General features: G+C 40.2%; 1 pseudogene; it reads right to left on the bottom strand.

Moving 5' to 3' along the window:
- Window positions 1-223: 223 nt before the first annotated feature.
- Window positions 224-1,139, bottom strand: LOC149452733 (uncharacterized; annotated as a pseudogene).
- Window positions 1,140-16,486: the final 15,347 nt, after the last annotated feature.

The raw sequence follows: 16,486 nt of genomic DNA, 5'->3' as shown, positions 1-16,486 counted from the left end.
TAACCAAAAAACAAGATGAATAAAGTGCACAACATAGTGCTTTATGTCATGTTGAGAAAACAAAGAAAACAGAACATTAAACATTAAACTACAAATTGGTATAATGATAATCCTGGCACCATGACGAGGATTGACGATCAGGTGCAGGGTAATGCCATTGTGGTGGATGCTGCAGTGATGAAGGTGATGTTGATGTTGGAGGTGGCATTGAAGGTGCAGGTTGTTATTCTGTAATTATGGTGTTTGGGGTAATTTCTCCTCTTGCCCCTTTATTCATTACTTGGAGCAACAGGCACTCAGCCATTTGTCTCTGGTGAACAGACATGTTTCGCAGTTTGTTTGTGGTCAAGACTCCAAATGCATCCTGCTCATCGGCTCTCCTTTGTAGGGCTGCTGAAGCTTGCATTAGGAAGGATGTTGTAGCATCATCCAGATTTTTTCTTGTTTTTGGTCTAGCCACAGGTGTTACGGGTGATGGCATGGTGTTACCATGTGAAATTTCCTAGGGATGGAAAGTATTAAGGTAGCATTTAACAAATCATCCCAAAATTTAAATTACTTTCACATTACATGCATATACTGTATGTAGACAAATAGTGCATAATAGTAGGAATGGATCATTTCAGGAATAAAAGGTGTTAAAAAATAAAATATTTTACCGGTGTCAGTGATAGCTCCTGTGTCAGTGATAGCTCCGGTGTCAGTGATAGCTCCTGTGTCAGTGGCAGCTCCTCCTGGTCATCTCCATACAATTCAGGTGACAACTCAGTTGAAGTTGATGGGAGAGTTGACAGTGATGTTCTCGAGTCACTCTGATCCATTAGAAAGCGCAAGCTGTTAAAGTATCAAAGTCTTGGTACATAGATGTCATCTGCTGCAGCCCTTGATCGTTCAGATGCACTGATTTTGTTCAGTTCTTTTTTAAATACAGTCCTCAGATTTGCAATTTTGTGTTTGACATAATTGACATTTCCTTGAGGACAGACAGCTTTGCACATTTCAGCCAGCTCGTTGTAGGCCTCATGCTTTTTATTTTTGTCAGAGTAGTCCTTGGACTTGACATTCCACAAATAAGGCATCTGCTTGTATTGGTCAATGAACAGTGGCAAGAAGTCAGGCGATGTAAATTTGTCTGCCATGGCTTCTGTCAAACAAATTCAACATACAGTGGGGCAAAAAAGTATTTAGTCAGCCACCAATTGTGCAAGTTCTCCCACTTAAAAAGATGAGAGAGGCCTGTAATTGGCATCATAGGTAGACCTCAACCATGAGAGACAAAATGAGAAAAAAAATGCCCTGCTTCCTGCGACATTGGGCCTACAAATGGTCAACAGCAAGCAATATGGAGGACACAGAGGAGACACAGCCTTCCAGGAAAGAGCACAGCAAGAAGGCTGCAAGAAAGATAAAGGCACGGCCATGAGCAGAGGGGAAATGGTGGAGCTTGTGTTTCTGCTTGAAAGAACTGACTACGATGGCAAGGTTACAAACTACAGAAAACCAAATACAAGGAAAGATAAGATTCTAGATGAAGTGATAGAAGCTCTCAAGAATAAATATAGCATCCTACGTTCAAAAGATCAACTCAGGAAAAGATGGTCAGATCTGAAACAAAGGGAACAGGACCAACTAGGCTGCATTCACCAATTCATCCACAAAAGTAAGTTTTTTTTATTTTTATATTTTGTTCTGGTTTTTTTTCTTTTGTGCATATACTAAAAACTAAAATATTGTAAAACTAAAATATAAATATATATATTTATTTATATATTTATTTATATATATTTATAGTGTGTGTATATATATATATATATATAGTGTGTGTGTGTGTGTATATATATACAGTCATGGCCGAAATTGTTGGCACCCTTGATATTTCTCCAGGAAATCATGTATTTCTCACGAAACGTATTGCATTAACACATGTTTTGCTATACACATGTTTATTCCCTTTGTGTGTATTGGGACAAAACAAAAAAAGGGAGGAAAGAAAGCAAATTCGACATAATGTCACACAAACCTCCAAAAATGGGCTGGACAAAAGTATTGGCACCCTTTCACAACTGCGGATAAATAAGAATGTTACAAGCATGTGATGCTCCTGTAAACTCACCTGGGGCAAGTAACAGGTGTGGGCAATATAGAAATCACACCTGAAAGCAGATAAAAAGGAGAGACGTTCACTTAACCTTTGCATTGTGTGTCTGTCTGTGCCACACTAAGCATGGACAACAGAAAGAGGAGACGAGAACTGTCTGAGGACCTGAGAACCAAAATTGTGGCAAAATATCAACAATCTCAAGGTTACAAGTCCATCTCCAGAGAACTAGATTTGCCTTTGTCCACAGTGCGCAACATTATCAAGAAGTTTGCAACCCATGGCACTGTAGCTAATCTCCCTGGTCGTGGACGGATGAGGAAAATTGATGAAAGATTGCAACGCAGAATAGTCCGGATGGTGGATAAGCAGCCCCAAACATGTTCCAAAGACATTCAAGCTGTCCTGCAGGCTCAGGGAGCATCAGTGTCAGCGCGAACTATCCGTCGACATTTAAATGAAATGAAACGCTATGGCAGGAGACCCAGGAGGACCCCACTGCTGACACAGAGACATAAAAAAGCAAGACTACAGTTTGCCAAAATGTACTTGAGTAAGCCAAAAGCCTTCTGGGAAAACGTCTTGTGGACAGATGAGACCAAGATAGAGCTTTTCGGTAAAGCACATCATTCTACTGTTTACCGAAAACGGAATGAGGCCTACAAAGAACAAAACACAGTACCTACGGTAAAATATGGTGGAGGTTCAATGATGTTTTGGGGTTGTTTTGCTGCCTCTGGCACTGGGTGCCTTGACTGTGTGCAAGGCATCATGAAATCTAAGGATTACCAAAGGATTTTGGGTCGCACTGTAGGGCCCAGTGTCAGAAAGCTGGGTTTGCGTCCAAGATCCTGGGTCTTCCAGCAGGACAATGACCCCAAACATACGTCAAAAAGCACTCAGAAATGGATGGCAAAGAAGCGCTGGAGAGTTCTGAAGTGGCCAGCAATGAGCCCAGATCTAAATCCCATTGAACACCTGTGGAGAGATCTTAAAATTGCTGTTGGGAAAAGGTGTCCTTCCAATAAGAGAGACCTGGAGCTGTTTGCAAAGGAAGAGTGGTCCAAAATTCCGGGTGAGAGGTGTCAGAAGCTTATTGATGGTTATAGGAAGCGACTGATTTCAGTTATGTTTTCCAAAGGGTGTGCAACCAAATATTAAGTTAAGGGTGCCAATACTTTTGTCCAGCCCATTTTTGGGGTTTTGTGTGACATTATGTCATATTTGCTTTTCTGCCTCTGTTTTATATTTGTTCCAATACATACAAAGGGAATAAACATGTGTATAGCAAAACATGTGTTAATGCAATACCTTTTTTGTGTGAAATACTTGATTTTCAGGAAAAATATCAAGGGTGCCAACAATTTCGGCCATGACTGTATATATATATATATATATATATATATATATAAATATATAAATAAAATATACTAATACTTAATTATTATTGTTTTTTTTAAGAAAAGATAAAGAAGCAGCTTGCAAAGAAAAAACTACGCAAGTTTAAACATGTTAAGACCATGGCGGCTGGAAATGTAGACCAGGAACATGAACAACCACTAGGATCCTATGTGGCGGAGCAATCCACAGGTATGTGCAAATAATATTTGTACATGTTTAGAACATATATTGTGTATGTCAAACTGCACATGTCAGTGGGCATTCAAGACGTCAGGGAACAGCAACTGTACTTGAGGAGGAATGCATGTAGTGTAGGTGAGTATAAATATTTTTTGGTTCAGTGTATTTAACATTTGGTTCTTGTATACACGGTAAAACAATTAAAACAAAATAGTTACTTTTTAATGGGTTTTGCAAACTGCAGGCCTGATCCACCACTTAACCCTCAGGCGCTGCTGAATACTCCACCTAGTGCAAGCTTGTTTGCATGTGCTCGCTGCAGAGCCAGCTCTGTGTTTCTATGTATACACACATAGCGAGTCTCAGCCCCACTCCATTACATGCATTGAGTGGCTGAAGGAGAAAAAGGCGAAAAATGCAACCTTTGCAAATTAAATGGGAACATGTTTTGGTAACATTTTGCCTTCTCTGCAGGATAATCAAGGCATCTTATAGAGGAGAAACCAGCTATGAAAACGGTGCAAGACAAGGAAAGCATTGAAGAATCCACTCCAAAGGACACAGGATGTCAAGGTAGGTTGCCAATGCAAGCATTATTAAAAATGTAAGGAGATTGTATATTTCTAAATATATATTTGAATAATTTATTGTATTTTATTTAAATTTTTCACATTTCAGAAAAAAAATCCATCCAACAAGGTGAAATACAAGACAAGGACCAGCAGTCTCACAATGAAGATTCAGGATTAGATGTATGGGAAAATCCCCCTTGTGAAAGCATAATGGATCTTGAAATGACAGATGTCAGCTCAGTTGGAAGGGATGAAGCCTGCTTCACCCACACAAGAAAGTCTTCATGGGGCCTTTGCACGTAAGTGTCAGTATGTATCTACTTTTATCATTTGAATTCTTTGATCAGTGTTTTATTCATTATTAAGTTTACTTTTTCACAGGCCATGTGGTGGACAGTGCCACAATTGCCTGCATGACTATGGATTTATTCCAGTGCTGTGGGGAACTGCATAAAATACAAGATTCTGTTAATTCACTTCAGACTGGAGGACTTCATAGACCTTATTGGCAAATTCTAGACTACCACAGAGTTTTCCCACATATTTTTGTTTCATGTTCTTGTTTCTAATTATAATTACTTGTTCAAATTGGTTTACAGCCTCTTTTTGTGGCTTTTGGGTGTACTCTGTTTACAAGTTACACGTCTGGTGTTACAATATGTGTGCTAATGAAGGAACTAACAACTAGGTACTACATAATCCACACTGCAAAGCTATCCTCCTTGAACTCAACAATGTAAATTGTGTTTTTCAACTTTCATGCAATATCTACATTGTGAAGATGTTCTGTTCCACCACATTTTTGGTTCTAATCTGTAACATGTTCCCAATGCTGCTGTTGTTGACCGTTAACAACCCCCCCCCTTTCAGAATTATGGGTAAAAGTTCCCCTACAGCTTTCACTTTTTAAAAACAACGTTTCTGTGCAATGTTGTTATGCCCAAAGGAGAACTTTAAGACTTTCATAGAGTGGTCCTTCTACTGGCTTCATTAACTGCAATCACCATCCATATTTTATGGTAAATACGGATAATTCACGCTTACATTCTCTATATGATCAGTGCTCAGGTGATATTTGGATATCTTGACCTTATAAAACCAATCTTTGATCAGGCTTCCAGTTTATTATATTCCTACAGTCCTTACATTCCCAATAATTACATTGAACTGCATCATGGAACCTTTATGTGGGTATTTCCTTATTTTATTTCTCTCTAGTCTTTTATCATGTTCACAATACATAAATAATCAATAACAACAATACAAACACATACAAACATTAACAGCATTTTGCACATGTTTTTGTGTGTTTGTGCATGGGGCTTGTGGCTGCTGACTTAGGTCATTTTGACCGACATATCTTACAACATTTTTTTTTTAAGAAGGATGTATGTACATTCATATAGCAACTGTGCTGGTGACATCTTATCTACCTCTGTAATGTGCATGCCTGTAAAAAAAAAAATTGCACTTGTTTCTATAAAGAGATGCGAAGCTCCAATTTTTGCAATGTGGAAAAAAATAAAAATCGATATTGTATTCACCAAATATGTTCATGCTGTATTCTTTATTCTTCTGCACAAGTGTTCATCATTTGTAATATGTTTCTACTTAACTCTTTTAAACCAATATGTACATATGTGTATATATATATATATGTGTGTATATATATATATATATATATATATATATGCACACACACACATACCTATTCAGACAGCTCAAAAATAATTAAAGGAAGACACCTCAGAAAATCCCATGATGTATATCTACATTGATATGGACTGGGTAATATGTGAAATGAAGGATGCCCCACAATGAAAATTATCAACCTACTGAAGTCATAAGCTTTTATTAACATTCATAAAATAACTGGCTATTTTAATTAAACTTTTTGTACAAGGAACAAAACATGAATATGTACAATAAACTAGTCGCACAGAACTATTTATATGCAGATTTTTATCAGAATTATGTGGTACAGTTTTTTGCTGCTTTAAACTTTATTTTGCCATTAAACTGCCCCAACCCCATTAAAGTAGTTAATATACGTAATGCGATTTTGCCAAGCACTTTGTGTGGGCAAACGAGCATGGCCAATAGCAAGGGGTGCCAACCCCTCAATGGTTTCACAATCCTCAGTATGTGAAATGTTTGCTGCCATTTCTGCTTCATTTTCAAAAGAGAGACTGTCAGGGCAGGGCTGTGGAACGGACAGGTAGGCCTAGTGGCAGGGTAACGCACTGGCTGACGACAACCACCACCAACAGACTGAAGTCCCTCAGGGCGCGGAGTCTAAGTCCCAGGCTGCCCTTCACCAGGGCCCCTGATGGTGGGGATGGACTTGACGCAACCAGGGACCAGGTCGCGGCCCCCGAGACACCCCAGCTGCGGTAATGGCCGCCGCCAATGGCGTGTAGTTGGTGAGAATGACAATAGCGTAGTCAGACAAGCCGGGTCAATAACAACGGGACAAAACAGTACAGAACAGTAGACAGAGAATCACAGGTCACGGGCCGGGTTCAGCAACGGAAGGTCAGATCAAAGGGAAACGCAGAGAATGGTCTTAGTCACAAGCCGAGTCAGAATACCAGAAGAGTCACGAGCGTATACACAGAGCTGTAGCAAGACAAAGACACAAGACACAAGTGCAAAGAGCATGTGCAGATCCCAGGCTTATATGTACTCAGCCACACCCCTCTGGGGGATGGACCTCAGAGACCTGAAGGCATAAAAGATTCCCATCATGCTCAGCAGAAATCCAAGATGGATGCTAGCACATGGAGTAACATAACCTCTGGGAAAAGGTAGGACCTTGACAGAGACCAGTTATGTACCTGTCTGTATTCCTCCTTAGGAAAATTGTGCAGTGTACAGCAGCAGAGGACTAGGTTGTTCACTTTGTACAGTGCTAGATTGATGGAGGTGAGGAAAATGCAGAAACGGTTAGCAAGAATGCCAAATGCATTCTCCACCACCCTCCTTACTCAAGATAATCTGTAATTGAAGATCCTTTGCTCCGTCGAAAGGTTCCTTATGGGAAATGGCTTCAGTACATTTTCACCCAATGCAAAGGCTTCATCAGTAACAAACACGAAGTTCATCCCCTCAATGTTTTCCTCACAGTTGGGTAGTTTAAGGGTTCCATTCGGCATGCGTTTTTGAAATTCTGTCTGATCAATAACTCCACCATCAGAATTGCGAGTGTTCTTGCCAATGTTAAGGTAGATAAACTCATATTTGGCATTTACCATGGCCATCATTATTATACTAAAGAAGCCCTTGTAGTTGTAGAAGTAGGAGCCAGAGTTTGCTGGAGGATTTATTCGGACATGTTTCCCATCTATAGCTCCACCACAGTTTGGAAATTGCCACTGTTCATGGAATTTCCTAGCAATTTCCTTCCACTATTCAGCATTGCTTGGAAACTGTAATCAACAAAAGAAGAAAAAAAAATTGGTAAGACAATTTAAACAAAACACTTTAGGGTTGGCATTTACTGAACTTCATTAAAGGAATTCAGAAAGAAATTATTTTACATAAAAATAAATGAGCAATAATGATTTGTGATTTATATTGGGGCAATTAAAAAATGACTTGTACCTTAATGTATTCCTCCTTTAGGACTTTGATGATGGCCATGCAGGTCTCAGGAATTATTACTCCAAGGGCTTGTGGTGAAATGCCAGTGGTGAATTTCAAATCCTGCAGGCTTCACCCCGTGGCAAGATACCGAAGTGTGTCAATCAAACGTTGCTCCGCACTGATTGCTTCTCTGAGAATGGTATTCTGCTTGGCAATTTGTGGGTTTACTGCAGTCAGGATTTGATTGAAGCAGCTGTCATTCATTCGCAAATAATTACGAAAATCATCAGGATTGTTCTCATGCAATTCTCTCAACAGACATGTGGGAATACTGGCCACGCCTAAGTAGCCATTTCTTGCACCACAACCTCCTTTTTGTCTTCTTCCTCTGTTGCCTCTGTATGGCCAGAATTCCTAAACCCATAACGGCAATTGCAGTATCCTCGGAAAATTCGGATACGGTATCCATACTGTTCCGACAATTCATCCCGAACGATCCGTCGCTGTGGGAAAACCAATATGGCACCGAAATGCGTGGTTACAGGGTCACACGTACATTACATCATTTCCGCAGCTACGCTACGACGTTCGTACGCAATGCCTTTTTATCGTACAATATTCTCATGCATAAAAGCACATCGCTTTCGACCAGCAGTGTACAATCGATGATAACCAGATGATCGTTCGTCCGATTTTCATATAGTGTGTACGGTGCATTAATCCTTTTGTCATATACATATGTCTTTGAGAATATTATGGAGGCAAAGATTGTCTATATATCATCTTTCTTTTCTAATCACTTCCCCACCGCCCTATAGCAGATATACTGCTACAGGGTGGCAGGGGTGCGCAAAATCACATATATATACGTGATTTTGTAGTTCTGGGTAGGGCGTGCATGCGAGCTGTCCATCACCGGGTTCTGGATGGTGATTGGCGAGGATCTCCAATGGGGAGGAGGGCTGCTTTGTTTACTACCGGTCCTCCTCCCTGTCGGCTCAGACACACTGCTCTGGATGGCTATGCATAGCACAGCCATCCAGAGCAGTGTGCTTACAGTGAAGCACCAACACACCGCCCCCCAGTAAAACACTCTCAGCACACAGTTAACCCTTTGATCGCCCCTTGTGTTAACCCCTTCCTGCCCAGTGCCATTAGTACAGTGTCAGTGCTTTTTTTTAGCACTAATCACTGTATTGGTAATTTCCCCCCAGTGCCAGAATGGCCGTCACAGTCCCGCTATAAGTTGCTGATCGCCGCCAATACTAGTACAAAAAAAAAATTCCAGTATATATACCGCCATTTGTACACACTATAACTTTCACGTAAACCAATTAATTTACACATATTGGTATTTGTTTTAGCAAAGCCAAGATTGATTTTAAATTTTTTTTTACTGGACATGTTACTGGATATGTTTAAAGTCAAAAATATTGTTTTTTCCCCTCAAAATTGTCGGTCTTTGTTTTTTTTTTATAGTGCAAAAAATAAAAACTGCACATGCGAGAAAATACCACTGAAAGAAGGCTCAATTCGTGGGGAAAAAAAGGACGTAAATGTCATTTGGGTGCAGCATTGCATGACTGTGCAATTGTCAGTAACGCAGCGCCATAACCCAAAAAATGGCCTGGTCAGAAAGAGGTGGGGTGGGGGGAGGGTAAATCCTCAGGAAAGTGGTTCAAGATTTTTATGTTGATACTAAATATAATAGAGTTTTTATATATAACGTTGGTTTTGGTTGCCCTATAAGTCCCAAAGGAGGATTTTTGGTAGATATTGAGCACTTTAGCTTTGTTCATTTTTCCAGGGACACAAAACAGCTTTACAAATATAAACTCTTAGTAAACAATTTTTTTCCCCTGCGTTTTTTTAGAGTTCTTGTCATGGTCCAAGTCAGTGTGTATGATGCTTGGTTTATATTTAGTCTATCTGCAATGTAGAGAGACTCTTGTGTGCAGAACAGGGCTGACAACAGCATAGAAGGCATCTAATTTGCATACCTGTTTGACCTAATGGCCCTGATTTATCATGGGTGTCATGACTGAGTGCAGGTAGCAATAACACCGCTTTTCTCCCTTCCTCATAGTTATTAAGTTCTGTACTGGTGGTGTTAATGCCTTATGGTGTTTGTGTCCAATTTAAGTCTGTCCATTCTATATTCTGTGACCCCTGGAATAGGGTTGAGCTTAAAGTTCAGTCCGAAAACAAATTCAGACCAAACCCTGGCTGTTCAGTCATTTGGATGAAAGCCCAAACATTTACCCATTTTATTGGAGCCAAACTTCATGTATACCAGTAGTAGCTTCCTACTGTCAATGGTTGTTAACAATGGCCTCCCTCCATGTTGAGGGAATGTGGCCTGGTATGGTTCAGAAGCTGTGCTGCTCCCCCTTTTTTGGCCCACAAGGCTGCATGTGTGGTTTAAGGGTCTGGTAAGCATTTAAGGGGGGACCCCACAGGCCTTTTTATCTTGGGGCTCTTCCTTAACATTTATACCAGATCTGCAGGGTCTGGCATGGAAGGCAGGGACTCAATGTGTATCTTTTTTTTTTTTTTTTTTTTTTGCTTGAGGTTCCATCTTAAAATTCATACCAGATCTGCAGGGTCTGGTATTGATTTTTGTGTATTTTTTTTTTCATTACACGTATGACAAACATGACATTTGCACAAAAATTACATAAAAAAGAAGTTAATTCACTTTCTCTGAAAGCTCCTTTTACTTTAAAAATACTGTAATGGGGACCCCCAAAAAATGCATATATGCATCTTCCCCTTGATGAGGGTCTGCTATCATATATTGCATTATACACAAAATTAAGGGAGATGTGAATTAGCCTCATTTTAGATGGTTTTTGCTAATTTTTTTTATGTCACTTTTGTTATACCATTTTGTTTACATGGTAGAGACACACCACTTCACAGACAGGTTAAGGGGACAGGTTTGTAAAGGAATGGTGCATTTTAAATGTTATTTCTTAAGCATTATTAAATTAAAAGCTTTTTGAGAAAACATTTAAAACATTTTTGCATTGGTACATGTCCCCTAAGGTAGTGCATGGCTCTCCATGAACTTTTTCACCAATGTCTTGGATATTAGCCTTAAAAATTAACAAAATTGATTTGTCAAATTTGGCTCCTGGTGGCTTTAATGGGGTTCAGATTTGGCATCTTTTGAAATGTTCAACCTAACCTCTGCAAACCGAACCTAGGTGGCAAGTAGACTCACATGCATCTGGAAGATTCACCTGCAGTGAACTGTTAGATTCACTGCTTTATAAATATACCACTAAGTATGGATAACAATACATTATCAATTCATTCAGCCTTGAAGGTGGCTTTCATCCACTTTGTGGAATTAAACCATTGGTATTTATACTTATTTAAACCTTAACTGAATCAAGTTCAAAATGTACATTTAATATGCATCATATGCATTTATAGTTCCAGAGAATTTGTGTTATGGGTCAGTGATCACTGACTTCTATCTATTATGCAGACTTGTTATTTTCTACACAAAAAACAGCAAAGTGTTAATTAACTTTAACAACCCAAGAGACAAATTTACTGCATGGAAGTTTCATTTAATATTCTAACCTTGTAGAATGTAAATTTGCAACATCAGAGACCTTTAAATGAAGTTTAAAGTGCTGTGTTTCATAATAAGTTAGACCACATATCTGTACTTTCAGGACTAATTTCCACGTGTTTAATTCTTTTGAGCAGTATATATTAACACTAAAGGACACTTTTTAATCAGAGTATAGTATCAAGTCAATTAAACTCCTGGGATATTGATCTGGTCAGTTACGTAGCAGAGGGGGTTGTTAATCAGTTTCAGCTGCTTTAGTGTTCATTAAAATAACAACAGGTGCACTAGATGGGCAACAATGAGATGACCCCTAAAACAGGAACGTTTTTACAAGTGGAAGCCACTGACATTTTTTCCCTACTCATCTTTTCTGACTGTTTTTCTGCATTTAGCTAGGGTCAGTGTCACTACTGGTAGCATGAGGCAATATCTGGACCCTCCAGAGGTTGCACAGGCAGTCCAACTCCTCCAGGATGGCACATCAATATGTGCCATTGCCAGAAGGTTTGCTGTGTCTCCTCAGCACAGTCTCAAGAACATGGAGGAGATTCCAGAAGACAGGCAGTTACTCTAGGAAAGCTGGACAGGGCCATAGAAGGTACTTAACCCATCAGCAGGACCAGTATCTGCTCCTTTGTGCAAGGAGAGGGGCCTGATGTCCTCCAGTGGGCCCTGTGCTCACTGCCCGGTACCATAGAGCTCGATAGGCATTTGCCATTGAACACCAGAATTGGCAGGCCCTCCACTGGTTCCCTGTGCTTTTCACAGATGAGAGCAGATTCACCCTGAGCACATGTGACAGATGTGAAAGGGTCTGGAGAAGCTGTTGAGAACATTATGCTGCCTGCAGCATTGTTCAGCATGACCGTTTTGGTGGTGGGTCAGTGATGGTCTGGGGATGTAAATCCTTGGAGGGTCGCGCAGACCTCCACAGGTTAGACAATAGCACCTCGACTGCTATTAGGTATTGGAATCCAATCCTTGGACCCATTGTCAGACCCTACACTGGTACAGTGGGTCCTGGGTTCCTCCTGGTGCACGACAATGCTCGTCCTCATGTGGCAAGAGTATGTAGGCACTTTCTGGAGGATGAAGAAATTGACACCATTGAATGGCCCCCACGCTAGCCTGACCTAAATCCAATAGAACACCTCTGGGATATCATGTTTCAGTACATCCGATGCCACCAAGTTGCACCTCAGACTGTCCAAGAGCCTTGTGATGCCCTAGTCCAGATCTGGGAGGAAATACCCCAGGACACCTTCCATCGTCTCATTAGGTGCATGCCCTAACATTATCTGGCATGCATACAAGCACATGGGGGCCATACAAACAACCATTTTGAGTTGCTGCAATGAAATTTCAGCAAAATGGACTAGCTTGCTGTATCATTTTTTTCACTTAAATTTTCAGGGTGTCCTTGAATTCTGTCCTCTGCAGGTTGATCATTTTTATTTCCATCAAATGATGAGGCATCCTTATGTTCCTAACACATTACCAAGTCCATATCAGTATAGATATCCAGCATGATAATTATCCTCATTGTGATCTGATGTGTTTTTAAAGTGTTCCTTTAATTTTTTTGAGCAGTGTATATAGAAGGAAAAGACATAGCTTACAGATCATTAACTGAAATGGGTAACTGATAGATTTGTATCAGTTATATAAATAAATGATCTTGGTTATAGCTACAGTACATGTTGGTGCATATATTAGGCATAAGAGTCAGAGGTTTGCTGTTGTATGATGGTTATATGTAGATGTAAAACAAATGTAAACTGGTACAAATAAGTATATGGAGTGGCAAATGCAAAAAATATACAGGACAATGCATAATAGCCATTTATAGGGCATATTAGTGTCAGGGATCACAGCAACAAATGGCTCCGCGCATGCGCAGAACGCCGATCCATTCTAGCCGGCAGACACTATTACCTGGACGGCGGCGGCCGTGCATGCACACTCGCGGCCGCTCGCCTGGCACCAATGGCAGGGCGCACTATTTAAACCTGCCCTGCACTTACACTCATTACCGTATGGTCTTATTTCTGTGTTCCTGTATTCCTGTAGTTTGAGATTCGTTGCTGACCTGCCTGGACCTGACCTCTGCTGACTTCTCCTGCTCTGACCTCTGGCTAGTTTGACCTCTCTTTTGGATATCCCTACCTGATCTGAACTACTGGTACCGACCCCGGCGAGTGACCTGACTATTCTGCTGCCTGGAACTACGCTGACCCCTCTGTTACCGACCTGGCCTGTTTGACCACGCTCATGCATCCATCCCTCCATCCGGCACGGATCCAGCCATCCCTGCTCCCACCTTCTGCCTCTTCATGTCAGGCTCTCCACCTGCACAGACCCCCAGCGGATTCCTCTACCGCAGACTGGTGTACCCAGGGGCCGCGACCTGGTTCCAGTCTGCTCCAAGTCCATCCCCACCATCAGGGGCCCTGGTGAACAAGCAGGCTGGGGCTTAGACTCCGCGCTCTGGGGAATCCTGTCCTGTGGACTGCTAGAGGTATTGCCAGGTGGTTGCTAACAATTAGCCATTACAGTGGACCTTAATCTAAAAGTGAAGGTTATATAGGGATAATTTAGACATTTTACGTTGAAAGATATATTATTCTTTATTGAGAGAATAATCCAAGAAAAATGTACAATCAAGTACAGAACTAAACAATCGGTGACTTATTGATGATAAGCATTAAAAAAAAAAATAAAACCCATTAATGGGGAATGTGCATATACAGAGATCAGTATTGAATATTACCATAGAAAAAGAGTTTGCAGGACACTTGACTTTCAAGAACATGATTACATCTTTTCAGGCAAATAAAAAGTAGAAAAATAATTAATAGAAATAATTGTTTATAGTAAAGAGTATAGAGTGATGAAAGTTGTAAGGGCAACCACAAGTGGAGGGGTAAAAGGTAAATAGAGTGGAGAGACCCTGAAATCCCTAATAGTGGAAGTAGTAGTCACACACGTATACTTGATTGTTGGTCTATAGGACTCTGGCACTCCAGTACATTCTCATAGTTGTTAGGGATAATAAGCAAATGTGCCTCAGTTTGACTTATCAGCCCTTCATGAAACTCATAAAATCTGTAAATTACAACCTTTAATCTGAACCTTATTGAAGTTAATGGGGGAAAGGGAGGCATAGCTAGAAAATCAATTCTGGTCATTTTCAAGACTAACAGGCAAGGAATTGTCAAAGGGGCATATGGATGTGGGCACTGCCAAATGGGACATGTATCAATTTAAAAATTAATTTAAAAAAATACCATTCAGCATTACCCATGTATTGGGTAATTTTTGCATGTGTCTGATTTGGTTTTTATTGTTACATTATTGCTTGGCTTAAATGCAGCAACAGCACGACAATTTGATTAATTTCAACTTGAAGAAAAAGGCTGTTTTGGGGAGTTTTGGCTTTGACACCTATTTTTTTTTATCTAGGGTATTAAGGAGTGCAAGATGAACACAAAGATCTAAAAGCTATTGGAATGTTTACTTTTACAAAAAAAAAGCCCTAAAAAATTTGTATGAAATGGCCAGTGGCAAAATAGTTTTATCTTCTAGATTGTGATCATTTTTTTAGCAATACCATACTGTGTTGCCTTAATAGTTTAATAGCATTCCAAAACAGAGCCACAAAAACGCTTCAACACAACTTCACATTACAGAAATGAGGACTTTTTTTATCCTGAAATAAAAATACAGTAAGTGTGCCATATTTTAGAGAAAATAGCCACACCTAGAGTTTGTGCATGTTACAGTATTGTCAATAGTTGGAGTGCAAGGTGTAAGAAGGATGCAGCCTGCAGTCCCTGTATTAGGTACAGTGAGGAACAGAAGTATTTGAACACCCTGCGATTTTGCAAGTTCTCCCACTTAGAAATCATGGAGGGGTCTGAAATTCACATTGTAGGTGCATTCCCACTCTGAGAGACAGAATTTAAAAAATAAAATTCAGGAAATCACATTGTATGATTTTTAAAGAATTTATTTGTCTTGTATTGCTGAACATAAGTATTTGAACACCTGAGAAAATCAGTGCTAATATTTGGTACAGAAGCCTTTGTTTGCAATTACAGAGGTCAAATGTTTCCTGTAGTTCTTGACCAGGTTTGCACACACTGCAACAGGGATTTTGGCCCACTCCTCCACACAGATCTCTTCTAGATCTGTCAGGTTTCGGGGCTGTCGCTGAGAAACACGGAGTTTCAGCTCCCTCCAAAGGTGTTCTATTGGATTTAGGTCTGGAGACTGGCTAGGCCACTCCAGAACCTTGATATGCTTCTTACGGAGCCACTCCTTGGTTATCCTGGCTGTGTGCTTCGGGTCGTTGTCATGTTGGAAAACCCAGCCACGACCCATCTTCAATGCTCTGACTGAGGGAAGGAGGTTGTTGCTCAAAATCTCACAATAAACGGCCCCATTCATCCTCTCCTTAATACAGTGCAGTCGTCCTGTCCCCTTTGCAGAAAATCACCCCCAAAGCATGATGTTACCACTCCCATGCTTCACAGTAGGGATGGTGTTCTTTTGATGCAACTCCTTCTTTTTCCTCCAAACACGACGAGTGAAGTTTAGACCAAAAAGTTCTTCTTTGGTCTCATCTGACCACATGACTTTCTCCCATGCCTCCTCTGGATCATCCAGATGGTCATTGGCAAACTTCAGACGGGCCTGGACATGTTATAACCTTTTTGAAAACAAATTCAAATAAATAAATGAATATAATAAAATAAAAAATGTAAAAAATCGAATTTCTTTTTAAATTTAGGCCAAAATGTATTCTGCTGCATATCTTTGGTAAAATAAATTCCAATAAGTGTATATTTGGTTTGTGTGATTTATTGCATCTACAAACAAGATATACTGGAATTTGAATTTATTGTGTTTTTCCACCAGTAATGGCAGTGATCTGCAACTTATAGTGGGACTGTGAAGTGGGCCATCTGACACTAACTGACACTTTTTGGAAACTGACTGACACTGACATCACCAGTGACACTAATACAGTGATCAGTGCTAATAATATACACTGTCACT

Source organism: Staurois parvus, unplaced genomic scaffold (genome assembly GCF_062004578.1).
Source record: "Staurois parvus isolate SC_StPar_1 unplaced genomic scaffold, SC_StPar_1.0 ptg000468l, whole genome shotgun sequence".
NCBI classification, from domain to species: domain Eukaryota; kingdom Metazoa; phylum Chordata; class Amphibia; order Anura; family Ranidae; genus Staurois; species Staurois parvus.
Note: the sequence above shows the minus strand (reverse complement) of the source record. Positions and strands in the feature narration are given on the sequence as shown.